Here is a 26,071-nt window from a genome sequence, read left to right on the forward strand (position 1 = left end):
GAATATAGTCAGACTGCCCATTGTACTCTAGCTATAAATCTATTTTAACCTTAATTTGGGTATCCACCTTAAACTCAGGAGTTATGAATTTGTGGAAATGAGTGACCAAGGCTTTTACACAAAATTCATCAAGCTGTCTTTTGCAGCAAGTAAAGAAGCAGGTTGTAACCATGTGCTTAAAACTGGGCAAAAACTTTGACATACAGACAGAAAATGCACACAGACACACAGGCACAGGCACACACACAGACAGACAAATTCTGTGGGTTTGTCCTTAGCAATGACTACTGTACTATACTATAGAATGCATCTATAATGATGTATTCTGTTTTCTGTGTAATTTCTCCTAAATGGCCCTTTATACAAACATCACTGGAATGTCAAAACATTGGAAAAACATTTCTCTCTTCACATGAGAAACAGTTACACCACAAAAAGTGAGGTTGGTCCAGAAGATCTGTCTTTCGGGTTGTATTTTTCATATTTCAAGCAGCCAAGAATAAAATTATATAGTAGCAGTATATTTCAAAAAAAAAAAAAAAGGTAGAGCAAACGCTACTTAAATATTACTATATATTTGGAAATGTAGGGGAGAGGCAAAGACACTTCCACAATTAGAAAAGAAACTTAAAACAACAGCAAAACTAGTATTTAAATTGAAATTGTGCACATGCAAGATTTTGACATCCAAATGTTTATAGTCATGACATTTTTTAAGCAGTCATAGGAATGAAGTCAGTGAAGTCAGCAAAAGCCCAACATGTGAGTCTCAGTTATACCAGTCATATCAATCCTTGGATACAATGATTGAAGGTTAGTTTTCTGATAAAATGAAGACATGATAAAAGATACAGATAGCAAACATGTTTCAATTTAAATTAATAAATAATAGAGAATATAAACACCATCTGGCTGTCTGGAAACATGATTGCTAGGTAAACTAATATTTTTATTTCCAAGAATAGCTGCATATAGAATGATGCTTCTTCATTCTGAGACTTTCTTTTTACCAGAAAATGAAATTTGTCAAATTTATAATGGATTTTTTTAAATGTAATGTTTTATTTCATCAGCGATTGTAGACAAAGGTTATTTATGAAATTTATTGAAACTTTGGAGAGATTATAGGTTATTGATAACTAAGATAAAAAATAACTTTTTTCATATGGACATATTTTTGAAAGATATAAAATTGAAATGAGAATTACTAAAATCTAATTGTACATCCTGAAATTAAAACAGAGATAACAAAACTAAAACAAATCCAAAAAACCTAATAATTTTTTGTAACCTGAATGTGTCATCTTCAACAATCTGAAATGTTAGTGTCTCTTCAGTCTAAGGTCATTGTCCTTAAGATCTTAAGAATGTTTTAAATATTGTATTATTTTTTATAATCTGATATTTACAACCCTTTTGTGCAGAAAAATCAAATCCTTTTAGGCAACTATTTTTTTTCCTAGACTGAGTGCAAATAAGTACATGACAGAAAAAATTATGACATTATTATCACTATTCTTTTAGGAAGTTTGTTTTCAATCCCCTTTTGGATATTTTTTTCACCTCTCTTGAGGTGAAAAAGGTTTTTTAACAGCCTTTCTGATCCAATACTGATGCAAATGACTTTGTCATGTTTTCTGACTTTTCTGCACTTATCACTCAGCTATAGCCTAGATTCACAAATATTTTTTTTATATTTTTCCTTTTAATCACTAATGGATTTGCAGCTAACCTATGGCTTCAGCCATGGAGAGCTGCCTTCTGTATCACTGATGTATGCATTATGCTGATAAGTACCATGGTTCATTTTCCTCTTGGGTAAGCACAGTTAAAAAAGAAAGGCAAGGGAGGAGAAAAAGAGAGACACTCTCAGACTAATAATTACCTTAGCCTGAGACAAGGATGGCAAAACACACTAGATTGCTTTCTAACATTCAGTTATGTGTAATGAAATATGGCTGCTTCAGGACAAAAAATGTGTGGTAACATCTGTCCTTTAAGTGTTATTTCACTGAGTTCCTCAAAATTGCATTTCATTCAACATTATCAGTGTGGTAATGTTTTAATTAAAGGGCACATATTGGCCTAATGATGAATTCTTTCCTGACATCAAAAGGACTGTCCCGTGTATTCTCAGTGTCATCATTTTACATTACATTTTAATTTTTTAGTTCATCAGAGTGAACTGAGTGTCCTCATATGTAAAGAATCATTTGTAATGATTCAATGATCTAACAAGGCTTGTTGAAAGGTGAATAGCAAAAATTCAGAGGATTTCAACCTTATGAACATATTAGGAAATAAATTTTATACACAAGAGTACTTGTATCACATAGGACAGGAACTACTGTTCTTCTGATATATATTTTACTGTATCATATAAGATATGGAAAGGAAAAATATATACAAATATTTAATTCCTTGCTAGAGATACTTTAATTCAGCTATAGTGGTTGGTACTGTACAGCAAGTAAATACTTTCTGATTTTATTATAAATGGATTATGAAGATCTAAAGCAGACCTGGCCAGAAAAATTACTAAACTCATAAATTGTGTATATCTCAAATTTCTCCAAAAAATATGTGGTTGCATGTATAGAAGTTTAAATAGTTTCTGTCTTTAGTATCCTTTAATTCCTTTGGAGTTAAAAAGTAAAAAAGAGAAATGAATCCACCAAAGTGGAGAAATATGCTAATAGGTAGCTGATTAAAACTAAGATATTTTAATGCATTTACATTTCTTTCACCATAATTTTGTTTTAAGAAAATGACAGCTAATGTTTTCTTATCTTGCTAAAATAATTCATGTAGGTCTCTCTAAAAATCCACCTGTTGCTGACTGTTTTCTGTATTAAATATTTTCTATATCACATTATCTGTTGACATCACAAACATCACAGATAGTTTTACAGCTTGCTTCATATGCAGATGTTTTTAAAAGTGTATACAACTGAGCATTCCAGAAATAGTAGCATTCTAGAAATATTATTTGCTCAAGCAACTACATCTTGGAATCAATATCTCCTCCACTTGTCTTTCATTTTTATTTGCATCATCCAAGTATGTAAAGTTGTCTTTGCTTGCTTTAAGATTTACAACTAAAGTGGGTTACAGTAAAACTCTGTTCTAAAAACACCATGTTCACACTGTTATTAGAGTTTGGACTAGGCTTTTTAAGTGAATCTTCTTCCACTGACCATGCTTTGGTTCACTCAGTGTCCTAGGACTACAAACAAGGTGCCTTCTGGATGAAACTGAAGTGAAAGATCTGTTGCATCCCAGGGTAGGGTTCAGATTAGGGGGTTCTGATATATGTTAGTTAGCCGGTTCTGTGTACCCCTTTATACACCCCTGTTCCCCCCACGGTGGTCCGCTCCGGGCCAATTACCATTGGAGCTTCCCCTTGTCACTCCAGTAACCACCCCCCCATTCCCTCCAGAAACTTCCCTATCAGTTACCCCATTCCCACAACCCCATTCGCCCCGGAGCCCCGTGTCTGCCCCTGTCGCGTCCCCATCAGTTACCCCGGTCCACGTCACTCCCTCGTAGCCTGCCCCCATTGGGCGAGGGGGACTTGCACCTCCCTTGGCCCGCCCCCTATAAAATCCCACTCCTTCCTTTGTTCGGCGCCATTTTGTCCACGCGGCGCTGGGGAGCGAGTTGCGCTTCTCCATTGCAGCTCCCCGCAACAATAAAGTTCTCCAGCCAACCACGCAAACAGATTGGACAATTCCTTCTTTCTTTACCTCCCCACTGGCGCATGGCAGCAGAACGCGGCCAGCCCACCCCAGTGAACAGAACGCCACAGCGCCCAGACCACGCAGCGCCCTGGGTCCCACTGAGAAACAGTGCCTTTAGCTGGGCTCTCCAGAGCTGCACGGGACCAGAAGAATGCAAAGATCTGCTTCAGAAATGCACAAAATATAATACAACTGTTAGTGAGCATTAAATACAGAGTGACAGATAGGAGCTAATTTCAGTTAAAAACCTTGAACTATGCAAAATTTGGATGCTGGGTCCTAGCACAGGTTGGGAACTACCAAATTGTTTTACCACATGGCTCTTAATATGCTTTTTTTGTACCAGTTGTCAGCAAGTGACTTTGAATTTTGAATGCTGAAATTTGATTCTAGAATATATGAATACTTCTTTTACGTGCACTGCATATTTGTGTAGAGAGCTAAGCAGTGAAGTTCATGAATGCTACACTAAGAAACTGCCTGTAACTGGACTTATAAGAATAAATGTGTTTTTACACTGAATTTTCTCTGATGTTTTAATGTCTTTCCAACTGATGTAGATCAGTATCTTCAATTTTTTGTTCTGAGCTTTTTCCCAAAAATTCCTGAGATGCTTCTCCTAGTTATGGTACTTTTTTTATACTAACAGGTAGCAATGACAATTGCACTTCCATGCCATGCCAGCTATATCTAGGTAGAGAATATTCATTCCTGATACAATGAAGCTGTCCCAGCTCTCTATGACTTCTAATTAAACTTGTAAGAGTAGCTGTTTTGTTTTCAGTGGGAGAAAAAAAGAGATACTGATTACTGTGGACTGAGGTTCTGCTCAGTGTTCCCTAGACAAACTGTCACATTTTGCACAGAATTTAACAAGAAAAAGCAGAGCTCTCCTTTTGAGTCTTGTAAGTTGGGTTCTGCATGAGTCATGAACTCAAAGTCAATCTGCTGGCTCAGAAACACATCTCTTAAAGAGTAGCTTTACAAAATTATATAGCATGAAAAGCAAGCATTGGATAGAAGGTCCTGCTGTCCTTGCAACAGCAGGCTATTATGCTGTTTGTGGGAGAGAGCATATTTTGAAAGCTTGTATCTTTGACATTTACTCATATTACCACTTATATGTTTGTTGAAGCAAGTTATTTTAGTCAGCTCTTCACTATATGTTCCTTCAAGTAAAAAAAGTTTAACAGATTTCGTCTCTCTTTTTGGGGTTCCTCTCTTTCCTCTGTGTAAACTGTGCCAAATAAGACTAACTTCCTATCCCACTGATATTAGCAATGTCTCAAGATTCAGGCTGAGAAAAAAACATACCTCGAAAATTATCACGATTCAATCTACTATTGAAGGAAAGGAAGGAAAACATTTACAGCCAAGATATGGGGAAGAAAATTCCATTTCCTTTAGAAGACTGAGACTGGGGCTTCTGAGAAGCTTCCTCAGAAAGAAATAACACTAAAACTAGAAATAGAAAAGATAACTGGGTAGCATGAAAAACCTTTTTAATGTTCTCTGCATTGCCAGGGGAATTTCAAATAGAGTGCAAACTACATGATGAGATAATTCCTGTCAAGTTACTCAGGGAAAATTGTAAATGTACATAAGCCAAAAAGATGCAATCTTAAAAAATGGCCATGCATTGGTGATGAAGATACCATAGTTACATAGCTTTTTTTATTAATTTTGGGAGACTGGTGAAAGACACAAAACTTGACTGGTTATGACTGGAAATAAGGGGTAGAGGAGAGAATAATAAAAGTGAGGCTTTCAGTGATAGGGATTTTTTTTGAGAGGACAAAGTCATGGAAACACAAAGACATGCCTAGCATGAATGTTTGAATTAGATGGAGTATCTCTACTTGTGCATGGTGTATCTTCTACAGACACAGAAAATGGTAAAACTAAAAGGAAGATGGGAGTGTTTACACATTGCTTTTCTTCTTTGTTTGATTTGTTCGTTGGTTTGGTTTGCTTGGCTTGGCTTGGCTTGGTTTGGATTTTTTGTAAGTTTCAGCACTAATTAACAACCTTCCTTAGGTAGGATTAAGTATTTATCTGGGGCAGCCTTCACAAAAATCTAAAAGTGAGATAAACAAGCTAATAACAGATGAGGATATTGCTTCTAGTCCTATGCTAGAAGTTAGTATGTTGTGCAGCTCTGGGAGATGTTATGATCTGAGATCCAGACTTAATAAGAGAGGTGTTGAAATTAGTAGTAGTAGAACTTAGAAATGAGTTTACTGTGGTGAAAATCAGAGGGCAAATGTTTTGGTTTGGAAAGACAGGTATCTGCTAAGGAAGGCAGGAGCCTCCCCTGAAATGGAAAAGTGTAGACCACTTCCTTCTGAATTGTAATAAATCTGAAATTAAGTGGGGCACTTAGGCAAAAATATGGGAGCAGGAATAACAGTTCTTTATTAGGGAAGAAAATAAAAAGATAAAATAAACAATGCAGCGAACTTAAACAACACTGAGAGAGTCAGAACACAACCTGACACCCTATTGGACAGCGTGCTGGTAGCAGTCCAATTGGAATTGTGGCTGCAGTCCTCCAGGAGTGGCAGGTGTGGTTCTACTGGAGCAGTGATCTTGTAGAAAAGGGTTCAGTCTTCCTCTGAAGAGGCAGTGGAAGAGGCAGTTGTTCCTTTGGGAAAATCCAGTGCAGAAAAAAGCTGTGTTGGTGGTCTAGAATCTCAAGACTATATATGCAGGTAAGAATGCTTGGCTCCTCCCTCTGGGCGGAGCATCTCACAATGCGATGTTATAGTTTTTACCAGTCATGCAGTGACATTCAATAGCCCATTGTCAGCAGATGCCGCCCCAGAGGGAGGATTGATTGTGGAAGAGATAAGGAACAACTGCCTACTTAACACAAAACAACTGCCATACAGATGGCAAATAGAATATATCTTGCTTTTTTCAATCTGGGACAGCAAATCAAATAGTTTGAATTTGCTTATTCGATGAACAGTCCTGTCTGAGCATGCTGCACATATTTTTGTTGTGCCAACATAGCAGGTTTACATATGGAAAAGCATAAAATAAGTGTAATAGAGAAAAAAATTATAAAGCAGATGTATAAATATTAATGAGATATCTGTAGAAATATTGCTCCTATATTATTCAATACTACATGTATTGCACAGAAAACATTTTCTCTGGTAAAAATTAAGCAGAAATCAAAGACTAATATTATCTTCCCATCCATGTAATAATATAATGGTGTGACATACTGATGTCAGAGCTGCAGTCTGATAATATGGTGTGATTATGGCTACAATTGGGCTGGTTTTGAATTGTGCTGAATGCAGGGTTGATAATATAAAGATCTTTTTGTTGTTTGCTGAGCAAGACTTGCACAGAACTAAAACATTTTCTGCTTCTTGTACTGCCGTGCTGGTGAAGAGACTGGAGTTTCGTGGGAGGATGGGAAGAGACACAACTGGCACAGTTGACCCCAATTGACCAAAGGGATATTCCAGACCCTGTGGCACCATGCCAGTATATAAAGTGGGAGGAAGAAGGAGGGAGAGTGGAACATTTGGAATGATGATATTTGTCTTTCCAAGAAATTCTGCACATGATAGACCCTGTTCCCCTGGAGATAACTGAAAACCTGCGTGCTCATGGGTAGCTGTGAATTAATTCCTTGTTTTGCTTTGCTTGTGTGCACAACTTTTCCTTTCCCTACTTAACTACCTTTTACTTTTCAGGTTCTTTCCCCATTGATAGGGGATTGAGAAAGTGGCTCTGTGGGGCTTAGTTGTTGATTGGGGTTAAACTATGACAGTCCCTTTTCCAGCACGCAAAGTGAGGCTCAAAGGGTTTGAAATAGTGACAGATCTGATTAGAATGTACAAGATTGAATTAGCTGTTTAGCTAATTAAAGCATCATATAATTACTATTTTTGGCAGTAATAGAGTCCTTCAGGGATTTCGAAAGAATAATGTTATAAAGTACTTTTACAAAGTATGTTGTATAATGTATACGATGAAGACTTATTGCATTTATTAGGTCATTATCAGTATAACGATTAATAACTCTGCATCATATGTATAAGAGCAGAATGGGAGTCAAGTACAGCATGAGCATGAAGATTCACTGTTGCTTAAATTTTTTGCTTCCTTATGGTAAAATAAATCTTCACAAACTTAAAAAATACATAATCTCAGTGATTTGGGCCCAAACTTCATTCTCCAGTAGACTTACTCACCACTGCACTAATATCATATTTAAGGAACACATGTCTAAATTTATTCTGAAATAGCATAATTTATATTGCTATTTAGCAATAGCTTATAAAAAATACCACTTACTTCTTCTCTTATGTAGAAGGATCTTGGTACAAAATTAATCCTTTAGTTTACTTTCCCCACTCTGAACCCTCTTGCTTTTCCAATATGTCTATTTACCTATAATTGACAAGACGTTGCAAGCAATTAGGTATTCCCTAGTTGGCTGGCCTTTGCAAAGAAAATTCTTGATGGAGATCAAGAAAATTAACTACCACATATTTCTTAGCTGGAAATCCCCAATAAAGCAATATAAATCAAATATTTATACATTAAAGATTAAATACTTCAAGTCTTCTGACAATAATTGAATGTATTTTCCAGAGAGGTTTAGTTTTGATAGATTTTTTTCCATTTTATCACTGTTTGTTTCCTCTTTCTCTCAAACAGTAAATATTTCATACTACTGATTAACACTTTAGGGTTGGCACAGTCAGAGCCAGATTAAAAGCCTCCAGCTGTAACTTTAATAAGAAATGCCATTCCATAAATAAAGTGAATTTTTACACAGTGGTTTTACACCCATTGGAGTAATATTCACACATACATCATCATAGTTGCAGTAGCAGATACCCTATGTCTCCCCTCAGTCCCAGTCCCAAAAGGATCAAATGCTTTTGCTTAAGATACCTCCATAATAATCTCAGAATAGCTGTTGGTGTATCTATCTGGGCGTTGCATCACCTCTTTAATTTTGAACTCTGAGATAAGACTTGCAGACTGAATTTTTGAAGTAATTAGCTGCTTGGAAAAGCACATGAACAGCTAACCTATAGGTCCCTTTAGAAATCACATTGATGAGATTTAGATGACCAAGGGTTTTGGCAAAACTACACCTATCTTCAACGTTCTGAAATGCCTTTCACAAGTCTTAGGGCTTAGACATCCTTAATAACATAATCAAGAAAATATATTAACAAACAAAAAAACCAACAAAACCAGAAAAAAATCCTGAGTACAGCAATATACTGTCCAGAAGAGGGTTTTTTTTTTCCCCTTTTCTACATGAAATACATCATGAACATACAGTGCCTACTGACAGAAAAATTTGTGGGAAAAATTGCGGAATAGGGCTTTTGAACTTTTCCCTCTTCAAAAAACTATATCTTAAAAAATGCACATTAGAAATGTTAGTGCAAGTATTACATGCAGTATATTCCCTTGTGAATATAATGTCAATTTTCAGATCAATCTGATTAAGCTTTCATCCTTTATTATGAATATTTCAAAATTATGCAATAGTACACCAAATTCTACAGATGAGTTTTTTGTTGCAACAATATCAAGGACTCAGATGGAGGAACACTAGGAGGAATACTACGCCGATTATTGTTATCTAATTACTATTACTTGAGTCCTACTTTACCAAAAATAGATAATAAAAATCCCCAAACCCTTAAAAAATATATAATATTAATAGAATGTTTTATACAGGCTCAAAAACAGTGAATTTAATTGTTTTGCATTATATAGTTTTTTTTTATTTGAGCTAGTCTTTAAATGTCATTGACATCTACAAACTGATTCAAGCCTGAAAATATGTTTCAAGAACTACAAAGGTATATATTTGGAAACTGTGACCCATGGTACAAATATTGAATTCTGCATAATTGTAGACTTTCATTTATGAGATAATTTAAACATTCAATTATGAAAACTGCAATTAAAAATGCTCTCTGATATGATCTAAAATGAAATTCTTTGCAAAATTTCACTCTCTTTAAGAGTAGTGAGGCACTGGAACAGTTTGCCCAGAGGAGTTGTGGCTGCCCCATCCCTTAAAGAATTCAAGCTCAGGCTGGATCAGGATCTGGCAATCTGATCTGGTAGAAGGTGTCTCTGCCCATGGTGGAGGAGTTGGAACTAGAAGATCTTTATGCTGACTGCCAACCCAAACCAATCTGTGATTCTGTGATAATGAGACCTGTACCAAAGCTCAGAAGCATATTTAATAGAAAGAAATATAGAACTGCAGGAGTGTATCTATATTTTCATTTGCTAATTTTGCCTTTAATGTATGTATGAGGTGTTGCAAAATCATAATTTTTTCTGACAATACCTATCAACAAATAAAAATATATGTATAAAGGAAACCATAGAATTTGACAGTGACTACTACTACCAGTAATACCAAATGTTTCTTAATCTTTTTTAGATCTCTATTCTGAGACAAAACAACAGGATGTGCCTTGGAGAAGAGTAAGTTAGAAAATTCTTTGTCCTTGGTGTATTTTCATTGTAATCATAAAAACTGGTTACTGTAAATTGAGTTTCAATGAAAGAAATCTGTAGCCCATTTATTTTTTAAATACTAAGCCACTCCCACTGCACTGTTTATGCAGACTTAACCTTGATTTAAGTAAGTAACTTTTTCATGAGGTTTTTTGCAGGCGTAACTTTTTATTGAGCACATTGAACTTAAGAATTAAGACTTCTTAGTAAATTTCTCTCAAATTTTTAAGTGGCAACAGACAACACTCTTAGATTACTTTGTTCTTTCAGGTAACTTTACTCTAGAAAAGACAACTGAAAGCAGATGAGTTATTTTTAGGAAAAACAAATTGTATGTCTTTAGCTACCTATTAATCACTGAGCTTCTCCTTTATCTATGCCTAAAATAGTTGTTTTCTCTGTAGCGCTTGGAAAGTTGCTTCTTATTCTGAAAAAAATTACATAGACCTAATATACAATTTACATCTCTCTCCCTCTTACATAGCATACTTAGTGAGCTTTAAAAGGAAATATTTTCCTGTCCAATTTTTGTATTGTTTTACTTTTTAGTGTTTTGCTCTATATAGTTTTGCTTTATCTCAATAACAGCTTCAGATGTCAGAGACTCAATGGCGTAGCTGGAGCAGAAATATATTAACTGCTTGATATGGAGGGAACGACTAAAGCAAAGTTATTTTTTTTAAGTAAAGAACCCATCATGCTGTTATTCAAGAGCAAAATTTGTGCAATGTTAATAATATGGACTACTTCTACCATGCTGCATTATGATGCTGGCTGTTAATCCTTATTTCTATATGTTAAAGATGCCATAATGTCTGTTTGGAAAAGTAAAGTTACTATAATCCTGCTGTTTTAAAAGAGAATGTTATCACCTGGAATTTTGCCTTTGGTTTGGATTTAGAACAAAGTCCCAGTCCCTAAAGAAACAGAAGTTCTCTAGACAGAAAAATGAGTCTTGTTTCACTGCACACACAGAAAAAGATGCAAGGGGGTAAAGGAATGAGCAATACGGGGAAAAGATCATCTGTGCTGGTTCCTGGGACAATCTTTCATTTTTCTTTCCCCCAAATTTAAAAGCAATCTCCTAAAGCCACAGAAATCACTTGAGGTATTATCTTCAATTCATTTCAATTGTCACAGTTCCGTACCGTTTAGCACAGTGGTATTAATTTTCATCACTTCACTGCTTGAACCTAAATCTTTATTACCTCAATTAATGAGTTTCATTTTTCCTTTCCTTTGATGTGTTTTGTGAGAATACAGTATACTTTCAGTCACGTTTGCAGAGCACTCTAAGAGACATCTGGCATACAATCTTCAATATTGTAGCTACACTGCTTTCAGGCCTACTGAGTTATTTTTATCATACTCAATAAATAAATGTATTTTTATTCTGGAGCTGTTCTTCAGTACTCCTAGTTGTATCCTGATAATGCCACTAGATGGTCAGAAATAATGTTTGTTTTAATGGGAGGAAGCAAGACAAGAAAGGAAAAGGCCATTTTCTAACCTTAAAGTTGTTATGTTTCAAAAATGAAATAATTCACGTGCAGTGTCTGAAAAACACATTTAGGGATCAAATGGAGAACTGATATTTTCCTAAATTAAGATATTTTCAGACAGAAACTATGCATGCAATTTACTTCATATGGTTGCAAGCAACACTAGCAATATACTTCTAACAAAATAGGAGGGAAAAGTGATATTGAACAGGAAGATGTGTATGTTACATCCTAAAACCAATATTTTGATTCAAAATGCAGTAAAATACTTTACCCATTCAAGAATACAAACTGCAGCTCTGTCCATAGAATCACAGAATAGAATCATACAAACATTTAGGTTAGAAATGTTAATGTTAAAATCTTAAGATCATTGATTTGCCAATTATGCCAATTCCACCACTAATCCTTGTCCCTAAGCATCATGTTTACTGATACTAGCAGGTGAAAAAGATTCACTAACTTGCAGACTACTATTTCATGCCAGCAGAGGTGCCATTAGAACAAGCATGTTCAGACCAAATTGAGATTACAGAATTAAGCTAACATTATGTTAGCAGAAGTTGCATGATAATTTTTGCATAATTGTAGCTCGCCAGGTTAATCCTGGACTGCACTTAAATGCAAAGCACACTAACAAATTAAAAAATGTTTTTAATTAAGTCGGTATAAATTCCTTAATATTTGCAAGGATGATTATAAAAAAATAGCTTAGGATATCTGACACATCAGCTGGAGCTGCACTGGCTCTTCCACCCTGGCTGGCATGAAGAGTGGATCGCACTCTGGGAGCAGAATGACCCAAAGTGCGACTAGAGCAATTACTCTACGGCCTTTTTTGGTTGTCAGTCTGTGCTCTGAGGAGGCAAGGACAAGGATGGGCCTTTTGCACAGGGTCAAAGACGGTCTATTACTCTGGGGAATTTGGAAGCAAAAGACAAAAAAAGCAGGAGTGCAGCACCTCAGATCTGGAGGTGCTCTTCACTAATTTATTTTCTTCTGAATTGCCAGCAGAAGTGTTTGGCCACAAAGGAGAATAATTATATTCATTATTTGAAAGTAAATGTTGAAGTTGTCAATTCAATTTTTATTATGCAATAATGCAATTAATAAAAAAAAAAAAACAAACAAATATGTATTAAATTTTTGTAATGTAAGTAATAATTTTCAGATTACTGGTTTTATTCATGTCTTTATGACATGGTCTGTTCCAAAGAAATATAACAAAATTAATGTTATATTGATGACTTTCAGATCGATATTTTTTGAAAAGACTTGTATGTTGAAATAACCTTGAAGAAAAAGAATTAGAGATAGCATTAAGAAAATAAACTAGAAAGAAACCTATTACACAAAAATTGGTTCATACAAAAAGAAGTTAGAAGTGCTTAAGTCTCCACAATTTTGACACAATCATATTAAAAGATTTTTCTGAATGAAATGTAACTAAATCTGCATTACTAATCAAAAAAGTTGAACAGATTATAATTGGTGTTAATCAAACCATATGACAGCATTTTTTGTATCATCATGCTTCAGAATCAGTACCTTAACAAGATAAAAATTGTATTCCTTAGGCTTTGAAGTGCTTTAAAAGCATATTTCAGTGTTAATATGCAATGAGACCTTGATGTTCATATGATTTCCAACAGAATTCTTAACAATGCTCTATTTCAGCTGCTCTATTCTGATATGACGTCCAACGTATGTACATCCAAGTAATGAACAGAGCAAATTAGGTTATCTTTGAGTCTGTAGAGGTAAATATTTTTCAGTTTTTTGTCTGTCTCTTCATACAGCAGATTTTTTAGTATTGTCTTCACAAATTTCTGGATTCTTTCACTTTTTTATATATTACATTTTTCTTAACTAAACAGAATTTGCTAATATTTTTAGTCCTTCCTATTTATTTTAGTCAAAATAATAGTAAATTGTAAGTGATATTTCTAAGTGAAAACATAAGAGACAAGAGAACTGAAATGTGCTAAAAATTGAGTAAAAGATATCTATATCCCACTCAAATATTAAAGAAAAAATAAAACTAAATGTATACAAACAGAACAATTTTATAGTCTCATAAAATGACTATGCAGCATATGGCTACAACTAGTGGTAAAAAAGAAAGGTGGAATGCGGCGGTGAACTTTTCTTCCCCTGGTTTCGGGCAGCTAGCGCGCTGCTTCTGGGCCGGACTCGGGCCACCACATGTGTGCGGAGCTCTAGGGTTGTGCCTCCTCATGGGTGTGCCGCGCCGTAGCCAGACGCTGAGATGAGACAAAGGGTGAGGGAAGATGGCACACCCTGCTCATGTGGTTGAGAACTCTTTATTCTTGCATGGCTGCAGCAGTGGATAATGAAGCTGTTCCCAAGCCAGCATGGGCAGAAATGGCGTCGGGCTACCGGGAGCAGGGGGTTAAATAGGGGGCGGGCCGACAGGGGCGGAAGCCCCCATCACCCAATAGGCAGAGCACAGGGGAGTGATGTGGAACACAGCAACCTATGGGAACATAACAGTGGTGTGTACAGGGTTCTGGGACAAATGGGATTACAGAGGTGGGGTGATTGATAAAGAACTTTCCGAGGGGAAAGGGCGTGGTTACAAGATTGACATGACCGAGCTCCTGTGATACAGCTTGGAGCAAACCATTATGAGGGGGAAATAGGAGTACATAGAACCGATCTAACTATCATTTATTAAATTCCCTAACTGTATCAACTCGGGATGCAACAGAGGAAAACCACCAGTCTACATATATGTTCTTGCCTTTGAATCATTTTTTTTCTCCTTGAGTGTTTAAAAGTCACTAAGAAATCCTAGCCCTTTATCGCTATTATATTAAGGTCCTGAAAAATTAGCAAGGCTTTTGTTTTATATACTTCTATGTCTGTTCATTGCACTGGCAAAAATAAAGTTTGTTAGTCTTTCTAAAACAATTTACAAAGGTTACAAGCTCAGTGGATAGCTTATTTTTTTTTTTACACAAAATAGCACAAGATAAATGAAAAAAAATTGAAATAATCAGGCCACTTATATTTTCTGAAAAGAACAACTGAATCTCCCAGAGGGCAGATCCAACCAATACTACCCAGGTATTTAGAGTGGAAATAAGCAATATTTTCAGATGGAGAGTGAAAATCTACCTTTCTGAAAAGACAAAGGGAAGTCTTTCAGTGTATTAACTAACTGGGACAAGTACCTAAATGCTTTGTAATATATGTCAGGAAACTCAGCACAAGGTTTTAACATTGTGGTATTTTTGTAAAATGTATGTTTAGAGGCCTATAGACAGTTACCATTGCTCTAGGATATGAGATTTTATAACTACATCATGAATAATGTATCTCCTGCACAGCTTCCTTCTACATGTGATCTGCTGATGTCTACATAAGAATCCCAGTCATCTTTCAAACTGATCAATGCACCAATTTATTCATTTTGACGCCACACACCGGATGCAGGAGAAGGGAGTGGCACTGGTGGCAAGCGAGCCCCAACCCCGCTTTCCCTGAAGCACGTGCCAAGAGCGGCCGCTCCCCACCTCAGCCACAGGCAGGCGCAGGGTAGCGTCTGTAGGCCATTGGCTGCGTCGAGAGACAGAGGCAAAGGAAAGAGGGAAGGACCCTTTGCTTCCATTTCCGAGCAATCTTTATTCTTCCCCGCACGGGAGGGCAGCGGCGCAGGGTGATACAGTGTAACAGCTCGAAGTAAAGGCAAGGTAAAAGGCGCGCAGTAGCAAAAATGGCATCTTTTAAGGGGGCTGCCCCCAAGGTGGGGGCAGCCTAACAACAAATCAAGGGCTAGATAGGAGGAGTATGGAATGGATATGTATAAACATAAAACCAATAGGGAAGGGGAAGGGGAGAATGCATACATAATGTACCTATGAGTGAAGAAAAATATAACTGACAGGGAAGCTTCCAGATAAATGGGTGTAGCAAATAATGACAGACAAGCTGCAGGGGCAGGATTTAGAAGACAGACAAGGAAGGATCTGGAAATAAGGGAGGTATACCCCAGGACTGACATGGGGAAAGGCGGGAAAGCAGGTGGAAAAACAACTTTGGGGAGAGACTATTAGGAAAACTGAACAGGGGTAAATAGGGCAAACCATCACAATTAGACTAAACAATTTCTTAAACATAAACTTCAAAATCCCACTACTACACATTTCATCAGGAGAGATGAAATGGTAGGAGTGAAACTAGCTCAAGAATATCTACTAAACATACATGTCAAGTGTTACTAAATTCATTATACATATGTTTCAACTGTATAAAAATCCATCTATTGTCAAATGTCTTATGTCTCTTTCTCAAAGGGCTATTTTCACTTTTCAGCCTTTATCACTCATTCACTTTGTAAAAATAATAAAAAAAAGTAATACATTTGGGTTTGAGCTTTCTCGGTTTTGCAATTTAAGGCAAAGTTATAAGGTTGCATACAAGATTAATCTCAGCTTTTACAGTTATGATGGCTTCACATAGTTTCTGTTGATTGTTTCATTATTTACTTTTACGACATTTCAGAGGATTGATAGTGTGATGGCAGTGATGTGTAATTCTGTGTGGATCAAGAGTTGGTACTAAAGGTAAATTTCTGAATTAACAAACCGAAACTATTGGCATTTAATGCAATTATCATTTCTATAGTGTCAAGACAAAAGTAGAGAAAAACCATGACAGAATATTTTTCTCCTCTTTTATGTAATTAATGTATGAGGTCAGTAAATGAGAGGTGAAGTAGCTACCGTCAGATGGCTTCTATGTCATGTCTAGAAGAGAGATGTTGCAGCATTGTTTGGTTCTTGAGGCCAGCGGTCAAATGCTTGTCTGCAGCAAAAGTTCCTACGGTTCACTCACTCTTTTCTGAATATTCAGAACGTTGTTACTGAAAAGTTTTCTGACATTTCCTAGTGTTAGTTAGGGCCAAAACTCCAATTCTGTAAATTTTACACTGACGGAAATATCTTTGTGAAGTTTGGGTATGAGGAGGTCAGATGAAGAATTCTAATACTTTTATCCATATAAAAATCTTTCCCTGACATACTTAAAGATCTGCAGCTGAGTCTCCATGTTCAAAGCACATTAGAAGATAGTTAGCAATGTGTTGTGAAGAAAAGTAAGACAGTATAGTTTTTGTCCAAACAGTAATCTGTAATTCAAATCTGTAATATAGCAACAACAGCAAGAAGGCAAAGAGAGGTAAGTGCAAAAGTTCTCTCTTAATGATAATGTTTGCATAAGCACCATAGTATATGCTTTAGTAGATCCCACAGAAGCTAATTATGTTTAAGTTCTGTGCTGTTTTGCAGATTTATTATTAGATTTTTTTGTGGTGTTCTTTTAAAAAAGAAGGAAACACTAGGAACACAATACTTGAAATAATCATCAGATGAAATTAATTTGATACAGTTACCAACAGGTAATTGTAGACACACAAAATGTGGTATTTTGCCTCTTCCAAAGAGATAAACATTTTACATTATGCAATATAAACAGTATTATTTTCCTGTAGTGCAGAATTTTTCCTTGTCATTCTGTTATTGTAGATCAGACAGCCAATTTTTTTGTTTTCCAGCATTAGTGTTTCTGTATGTTTACTCATGAATGACTTCTACATGATTTGTTTTGCCAGTCTTGCATTACTAAGGAAGACTATTTTCAAACACTTCATTCTGTGTGTGATTTGAAACTTGATCCTAAGAAAAAAAAAGAGATGCCACTAATCAAATATTAAAAAAAATCTGAAATAATCTTCTCTATTTTATAATTATAATGGCAGGAAGCTCAATATTTCTGCTCAAACAAAAAGCCTAGTATACATATTTACCAAAGGCCTTATGATGTTTGCAGTCGGCTTTGCAGAAGACAACATTTATAAAACCTTTACAGAGTCTGGCAGGTGCCATAAATTCTCCTGGGGATTAGTTTTATTCAGATATTGTCTTTCATTTGAACTTCAAACATTTTTTTTATTTTTTTAGAGACAGATTTTTAATAAGTTTTGGAAATTAAAACCTTTTTTATTTGTGTTATTATAATACCTACTTTGAATTTACTTATGGGAAATAAATCCCAGTACAGCTAAAGACTATTGCAATTTTTAAGAGGGAAAACAAGACAAAGAGGTATAAATGTAGTTTGAATCACTGAAACAACTAAAAGCATGAGCTATGCCATGGTTTTTTTTTTCCTTTTTTTTTTCTTTTTTTTCCCTGAATAAATAAAAAGCAGGTATTTTCTAGTACTTATATTTTTCAATATCTAGTCCCACAGAAACCCTATTGTATTACAAAATCACAAAATATTGTGTTTAGTAAGATCTAATCTCACCAAGAAAAATCAGTTTAGGATTTAATTTTGAAAGTGAAAATTAAGATATGAGTGAGATACTAAACTGATATCGTTTCTTTGTGAAACAATATCTTTGTGATATTGTTTCTTTCTTTCACAAGTAGGTAAAACTTGTAGATCCTTGCTTTATAGATTCTAGATTTTGGAAAAACACAAAGAATTTAGGAATTAAATCAAAATGGTGTTCAGAAAGAGGGTCATTTGAAATATACTTATAAATTGTTGCTTTTTTGATGCTGTTTGTATGTAGAAAATTATTTTAATTCAATAGTACATCTTAATATAGGATAGTGCAAAATTAAGATGGACAAAAACATCTTTAAAGTGTCAATACCAGAATTCAGGCTCTCAGACGATATCTAGTATTTTGAGAACCAAGATTATATGTTATTTTTTTTCTAACTGATAAGCACTCTCTTTCTCTTAGTTTCCAAAAGGGAAGACTTACAAGGATCTTCCATGCTCTTTGGTTTACCACAATTCTCTTGTGTACTAAATGAAGAGGACGTCAGCAGATTTTTTTTGCCCACTTTTATTTTCCCAGAGCAGATAAGAATCTCCTCAGAACTTGGCCCCTCTGACAGCTGAATAGAAGTGTGTCAACATTTTTACTTGTTTGTCATTAACTCTAGAAATTTTTAATAAATGAGACTCATGTCTTTTAGCAAGGCTTTTATCTGTTTTCTACTGAACCATAGACCTGCAACTCAGTCCCATAAATTTCCACACTGTTAAATTTTCCAGGTAAATCCTTCTCACCCAGCAGCCCACTAAAATGCTGTGCCTGGTGGATTCCTCTGTGCTAGTCCAACTTCTGACTGTTTCTGCTCAGGGACTTAACAACACTTTTTTCATTGATTATAAGCATTATTGCCAAAGAAACTATGCAGTACACTTACAAGTACAGAAGAACCATCCTTTCAGGGAGCTGAGCTTTGAGAGGAATGAGGGGAAAGTGAAATATCCAAACTGAAAAAACACAATCTTTGGTTTTGACTTACAGGTAAAAACTAATTTTATTTTTAAAAATAGTGAATGATTAATATAAATGCATTTTTTGCCTCTCAGAATTTTTTTTTTCTTGTAAACTTCTATTTAACTTCTATGAACCAGGATTTATAATTCTAACTACATTAGCAGAATGATGCTTCATAACTTTCCTGCATTTTAGAGGGCTATGCTAACACTCACCTTATCTAAAAGAACTTGAAATATTGTTAAAATATTATTTTTTTTACCATTATAAAGGACAAAGTGGAGATCCTAAAATGTAAAAAGGAGAGAAATACTGACCTATAGCCAAATGTAAGGTAACTATTTCAACATTTTCTCTGTCATAAAGAAATAACATCTGTATTTAAGGAATAAACCACTGCCATTCTAGATTCTGTACAAATCTGGGAAACCTAATTTGGATTACCATTATATGAAACAGAATATTAAGGGCTAGTTCAGGTTAGCATTCAAGAGCTGCTGAGGAATACATTTGGTGCAGGTAGCTCGGTTTGCAAGCTGCTGACTACTGAGCTGCAGGTTCAGCTCTGGGGGCTGGGAGCCCCAGGCAAGACAATGTGAACTGCTGATCCTTCCCACAAAAAGATGCTTAGAGACTTCAGACACCATCCAGGTGACTGAACACTCAGAGACATGGCAGGGGCCAAGGTGACTGGACACTCAGCTGGACAAGCAAGACCTTCATTGCACAGATGGAGGGTATGAAAGTCCAGGGATTCCTTTTCTTGGAGTGCCTCCCAGGAGGCACCCAGCTCAAGCTGCTATTTTGTTATTTTACCATAATTAAATTATTTTAAGGATCTGAACACCTGAGACTCTGCTATGGAGAAACGGGGGTTGGGCTGGTGTGGAAGCCTGGTCTGACTGTGCAAGGTATGGGACGTAGCTGTGAAGTGGTGTAGTCCCGACTCGGGGGTTGTGAGACAGACTGCCAGATCAGTTCCTGGATGGTTGGATAGGCAAATTTCCTTAACATGGCAACCCCTCATCTGCCTCTCTATCCATAATACAAAAGCACCTATGAAATGCAGGTCATTACCATGTTGGTTTAGTCCTCTTACAGTCTAGAGAAACATAGAAGACTTTGAAGAAATAAATACTGGAGAAAGTTTTTATGCCTAGGAGTTGACTAAAAAATACAGAAATAAGAGACAATGTAATGGAATGTGAACATTCATGTCTTACTTACAGAAATAGCTAATGAAATGGAAGATTTGTTTTTTGTTTTGTTTTTTATTTTAACTCAAAGAGAGCATTTTCCCTTTTCTGACACCAATTAAAAATGTAAGTTCCTCCTAGAATATTTTCTTTACTTTTGAGCTATTCAGCAATGGAGTAACTAAGTGGAAGAGAACCCACAGTTTATTTTTTAAATGTTTTATAATCTTATATTGTTAGGGGAATTCAAAGAGAATGATGGTACATAATACACACTGGAATATACTCTTTTTGTTCATTTTCCTACATACAGTAATATTTGTGTTAACTGCTCATTTTTGTGCATGAAACTTTTTCAGATGTATTTAAAAGAGTAACTTTACAGAATCTGGAGGATTTATCTTATCTATAAAACCAGAAATATTTTCAAAGCACGCTGTGCAGTTAAGCATGGTCTTCCCCTACCTACGTAAAAATCTTAAATCAAACTGTCTTTTTCCAAGGTATTTCTTCAAGCACTTAAGGACATTTCCAAGTCTTACTTAGAATTAATTATTCACCAATTGGCCTGGAATTTCCTATTTTTTATCTTATTTGTTTTTTCCTTGTTAATGATTGCTCAGATCTAGAAAATCTCCTCCTCTTTACTCCTAGAAGTAATGGTGGAATTCAGGTGTAGTAGCTTGAGATAGATCAAAATTCAGAGAAAAAATAGAAAATACTTAAAAAAATATTTTGTCTGTTTAATTCAATCTGTAAATTAGGGGAGGTTTTGCAGTATTGTCTGCAAATTTATCTATAGTTACAGCAACCTTTGTAACATGACTTCTGATCTAGCATTTGTGTTCGTGTGAAGGTTTGTGCATGAAATTTATATAAAAATATCAATCTTAGAGGTCTAAGTGAACATGAAAAAGAAAATGAAAGTGGAAAATGGACTTGGTTATATTATTTGCTCAATTAATAGCTGCATTCATTTCTGAACCACGGTATTTTTCCTTTTCTTTAAACTAGTTCTGTTTCAAAGTAAAATTTAAAGAAATATAATGCAGAGAAAGTTCTTTAATGAGTGAACAAAAGGAAAGTCTAACTTCTAAGTTTTCTTTACAGCCACATGCAGTCAGATATGGAATAGGCTTGCTGAATTACATTCTACAGCATTATTCAATGCATACTAGTCCCTGCATTGCTATGAGTAATAGCATTTCTGAGCAGTAACAGATTTCATTAATTTCTTCAAAATAAATTTAATTCTAAACAATCTCTGATTTGTTATTGACTTTTTTTGAAAGCTGTGCATAGTTCAGCTAATATATACTTCATGTTGTACCTTTTATTACTGTATTTAATTTCCTGTTTTGGTCAGACTTTGAGATGTTTCATATCCTTCTTCCTTTTTGGATGCCCTTTTAGGAATATTTTTCTCTTACTAATCAGGCAAAAATTTTCATTTCAACTCTTCCAATAAATCTTAGTACAAAGTTCTACAGATTTTTTTTCAATTTATATAATCAAGAACAAAATCTACATCTTCTGATTCAAGACTGCCAGACAGATTGTGGGGGACTTCACTTGGTGTAAGAGGTTTTCCCACTTGAATATTTTTGGAGAATGAAGGCAATAACGTGGAAATCAGTTATTTGCAGAACACTGGCAGATAAATCTAATTTTCAGGACTTTCCACTTTTTAACAATTTGTCATTGCTTTTTGATGTCACTTTAACTTTTTGCCATTAATTGAGGAAAGATAATTCAAACAAGGTTTAGAATTCTTCTGTGAGGAAGGGGAAAGGACAGATAAGAAAAGGAAACATTCCTGCATGGACCATTTACTATAAGTGGTGTGAAGTTGTTTTGAATTATGCAAGACTGAATCTGTCTCAGGGCACTGAACATGAAAATTCCCTTAATGACTCAAATGCCCAAGAGCTACAACATTAGATTTCTCAGAGCAGTGAAGAAAATCTTGTGGTTGATGTAATATGCTGTATTTCTTCAAACAGCCACAACATAAAGAATTTTCAGAGGAGAACAATGAGTAAAATATGTGAATAACTCTGGGGATAAAATGAAAGGTTTTAGATGTAGTATCGCACTACAGTGGGAAATTGCCCTCATTGGATAATAATCTAGTGATAAAATACAGAAGAAATAAATGTCAGGAACAATATGACACACTAGGAACCTTTCACATAAAAACATAGATCGTTGCATTAAGTGTTGAGTATTAGGAGTGGGGATTAATGTATTAATTTTTCATTGTTGATTATGTCAGTGGAAATCACTACAATTATCTTAGCCTATGCAGCTAGGGGGCAAAAAGGCAAATTTAACTAAAGATTATTTAAGAAATAATGTACAGGTTTAGTAATTTCACAATATGATGTTTTGCTGTATGAATTTGTTACCCAGGAAATCAATTACAGATTGTATGTTTTTATGTTTGGACAATTTATACTACAAGGTTTAAGGTCTGAAAAAATTTGTTTATTATTGAAATAAGCAACTAATAATTTTTGTGCTTGCACAGGACTGTCAGAACTTAATAAAGCCTTTGCGTTACATAAAAGGTAAAATCATAATCAGACAAGGAGCCAGAATTTTTTTTTTTTATTACATGGAATGGAAAGAATGTTCTGAGTGTAAAAATTGCTTTAACGGCAATATACTGATAGCAGCAATGCTGATGCAAAATATTCTCTCTAAGATTATTTTAAGATTTCTGATATCTCAGTTTCAGCATATAAAGTGTTCTGTCTCTATGTTGCTATACCACTTTGTCCTCTTTCTTAAATTATATGTAGTGAAGGCTTGAAAAATGAGAATCAGTTGTTGTCCTAGCAAATATATCGAACATTAAAAGTTTTATAAGGATTTCAAAAAATTTTCTGAATATCTGTTTGTATATCACCCCATACTAAAGACCTTCTAAAATTTCTTTTAAGTTGCATAGTTTCTAAATATTTTACTTCCCATGTGATTTTTTTTTTCACCTTAGATTTTTATGATGGGTTTGACAGTAGAAATCAAGCTTCTTTAGATGGTCCTTAAGATCCCTTCCAGCACAAACCATTGTATGACTCTATGGTTCTCTATTTGCTACTAGTTTACACTCATACAGGTCAAGCTATTGTGGTGGAGAAATATCCAGAGTAAATCTAAATTACATATTTGGCATAACAGAACGAGATGGAAATTGAGGGATGCATGAACTTTCTATGGGTTTCCTTTCCATACATATTTGCAAGTTTCACCTTGATTTAGTAACTTCATTTTCATTGATTTCTTTAATATGAGAAAGGTTTTGCTGTGCCACTTAAAAGAAATAATAATTTTAAAAAGTCTCCTGTAATTGCATTGTAATTTTATTAAAAATCATAATATGTTTTAGTGATCATAAGTTATTAAGCCAGCTTGAGAACATGCATCTTTTAGATCAGGTTATTCAGTTGTGAAAACATAAATTCTAGTTTTGTTCTAGAACACCTCCGCGGCTGCTCTTTACTTTTGTCTGCCCCGATCAGCTCCCGAATGCCCGGCTTGGGCTTCTCAGCTTTTCGTCGGGGCCGGGGCTCGCCGCAGTTTCCGGGAGCTTTTGCTGTCGCGCTCCGGGGTGGGCTGTTGGCCGTGCTTTGCCGTCGGCGCGAGGGAAGAAACAAAGAGGCAGGGAATTCGTCCAAATCCGTCCGCGTGGCGGCTGGATGCTTTATTGGCTGCGAGAGCTGCGCTGGAAAGGCTGCAGCCGCTCCCAGCTTCGCACGGACGCAAATGGCCTCGAGCATGCCGAGGAGTGGGGTGATATAGGGAAGGGACAAGGCGGACGGGGAGTCCTCCCGCCCAATGGGTACAGACATCCTGGTGATGACGTGTACTACAGCGACCAATGGGAACACGGCAGGGGCGGACACGAGACTTTGGGGTGAGTGGGACCACGAGAACGGGGAGACGGGCACGGAAACCACAGGAGTAGGGAAAAACCCGGGGGATGCACGAGGGTACAGAGAACTGGAAAACTAACAAAGAAAAAACCTATTATGTGAACCCAAACCTGGGATGCAACACACGTCCTTAAAATGAGTAGGTAGATAATTCAATCCCTAAGAAATAGTACTGCTGAAAAAGATGCAGACAGGAGCCCTGTTTCTGCATCAGTCAGAGTCTGAAGATCTACTTCAAAGGCACTGTAATACCAGAGGACTTTGTGCAATAACTGAATGTAGCCACTCACAAGGTAAGAGTAAACCTTATCTCTGACCAACTTTGTCCTCCTTCTTTGGAGTGAAGGAGCATGTATAACAGCACTCCTGGAAGAAAGCCAAAGATGGTCAATCGCCCATTTTCATGTCAAGGCACTAGCTTACTTCCTCCATGATGTCATTCAAGAGCAATAAACTCCAAAGTTCTGTTCTGCTTAGATTATTTTCTATCATTTCTGCATGTAAATATTTGCACTGGCATGAAGGCAATCTTTCAGAAAAAAAGGTACAAACTTGGTTACCACAGGAAGAGGAAGAAATTTTCACTGAATAAAGCCTTGGCTAAGAAATTAAGATTGTATTTTGAAAGGTAAATTGAATTAATATTTTTACAGCTTATGCAGGCTGGAAAATTTACTAGGATTGTTTCTTGTATGAGATAAAATGCAATACTTTTTGGCAACTACCCAAAAATACATCCACAGCAACATCTTCAGACTCTTCTAAGTATAAAAGTGTGCACAAGCATATCAGCATTATATCTACTAGTTTGGGAGAAATATTTTGGAAGGAAAGAGAGTGATTATTACCTTTTATTTCACTGGTGTTAGCCTGAAGATTATATTCACACTCTTCAAAGTAATGAAGAAGGCATTTTTGGAAGCTAAAGGCTCCCAGAAGGATTTTGGTCTTGCCCACTCTGGTCCACTTTTAATTGTTCTCATGTATATTTCTGCTTTTTGTTTTATCTCTTAGTGCTGTTGACAGGGAAATCATGATTGGTTCTGTCTGGTTAGACTTTATATATCTCATTTGTGTATATGTGTTAAGTATGGGTGATGGAAAAAAATATGCATAACCTCAGAAATACTTACATTAAAAACTGCTATTGATGTGTTGTGTTGTGCAGCATGTAATTATTTTTGACACATCTTCATTTACTATCACAAGGGACTGATTTATCTTTTCTTTGTCCTCCTGTCCAACTGATCTTATCACATAAATTTGCCCTTGCCTATTGAGGCATTACTGTGGTTACCATCTCCCAGCTGCAGGGCAGAAATATGGCAAAAACCTGATAATTCTAATTGTTTATCATGCATTAAAACACTTATTTCTTATATCACAGAGAGAAATTGACTGGCTGGTGATGCTGTGCCTGATGCACCACAGGAGCACCACTGGTCCTCCCGGCTGCCAGGGCACAATCCACCATTTTTTAGGCTATTTAGAATACTCTTCTCTTTTGAATTAAGATGTTACAAAGTGATATTCTGTATTAGGAATGATAATAAAACAAATGGGACTGTAATAACAACAATTTTTAAAAAATATATTCTCTACTTTGTTCTACTTTCCTCTTACCAGCAACTCCTGTGAATCAGCTTTGAACTCTGAGTAGCTTGTTTATCAGTCTGTGATGAGTTGTCTTTAGATAGGAACATCCTTTTTTCCATTTATTTTCTTTAAATGTATATTTTATTTTATTAACTTAAATTTTAAAAAACCTGGAAGTAATTTTGTGCAATGTTAAAAACCAAAAACATAGAAAACAAACTAAACTAAAACCAAAACCCAAGAC

At 35.7% G+C, this 26,071-nt stretch overlaps 1 protein-coding gene across 1 annotated transcript in view; it reads left to right on the plus strand.

Annotated features, from left to right (window-relative positions):
• PTPRD (protein tyrosine phosphatase receptor type D) overlaps window positions 1-26,071 on the plus strand; it is a 1,172,008-nt gene that overhangs the window by 377,143 nt on the left and 768,794 nt on the right. The window contains exon 5 of the mRNA XM_068176134.1: window positions 10,189-10,232. The gene's annotated coding sequence lies outside the window, so the exon portion shown is untranslated. The remainder of the gene's footprint in view (window positions 1-10,188; window positions 10,233-26,071) is intronic.

Source organism: Anomalospiza imberbis, chromosome Z, assembly GCF_031753505.1.
Source record: "Anomalospiza imberbis isolate Cuckoo-Finch-1a 21T00152 chromosome Z, ASM3175350v1, whole genome shotgun sequence".
NCBI lineage: Eukaryota > Metazoa > Chordata > Aves > Passeriformes > Viduidae > Anomalospiza > Anomalospiza imberbis.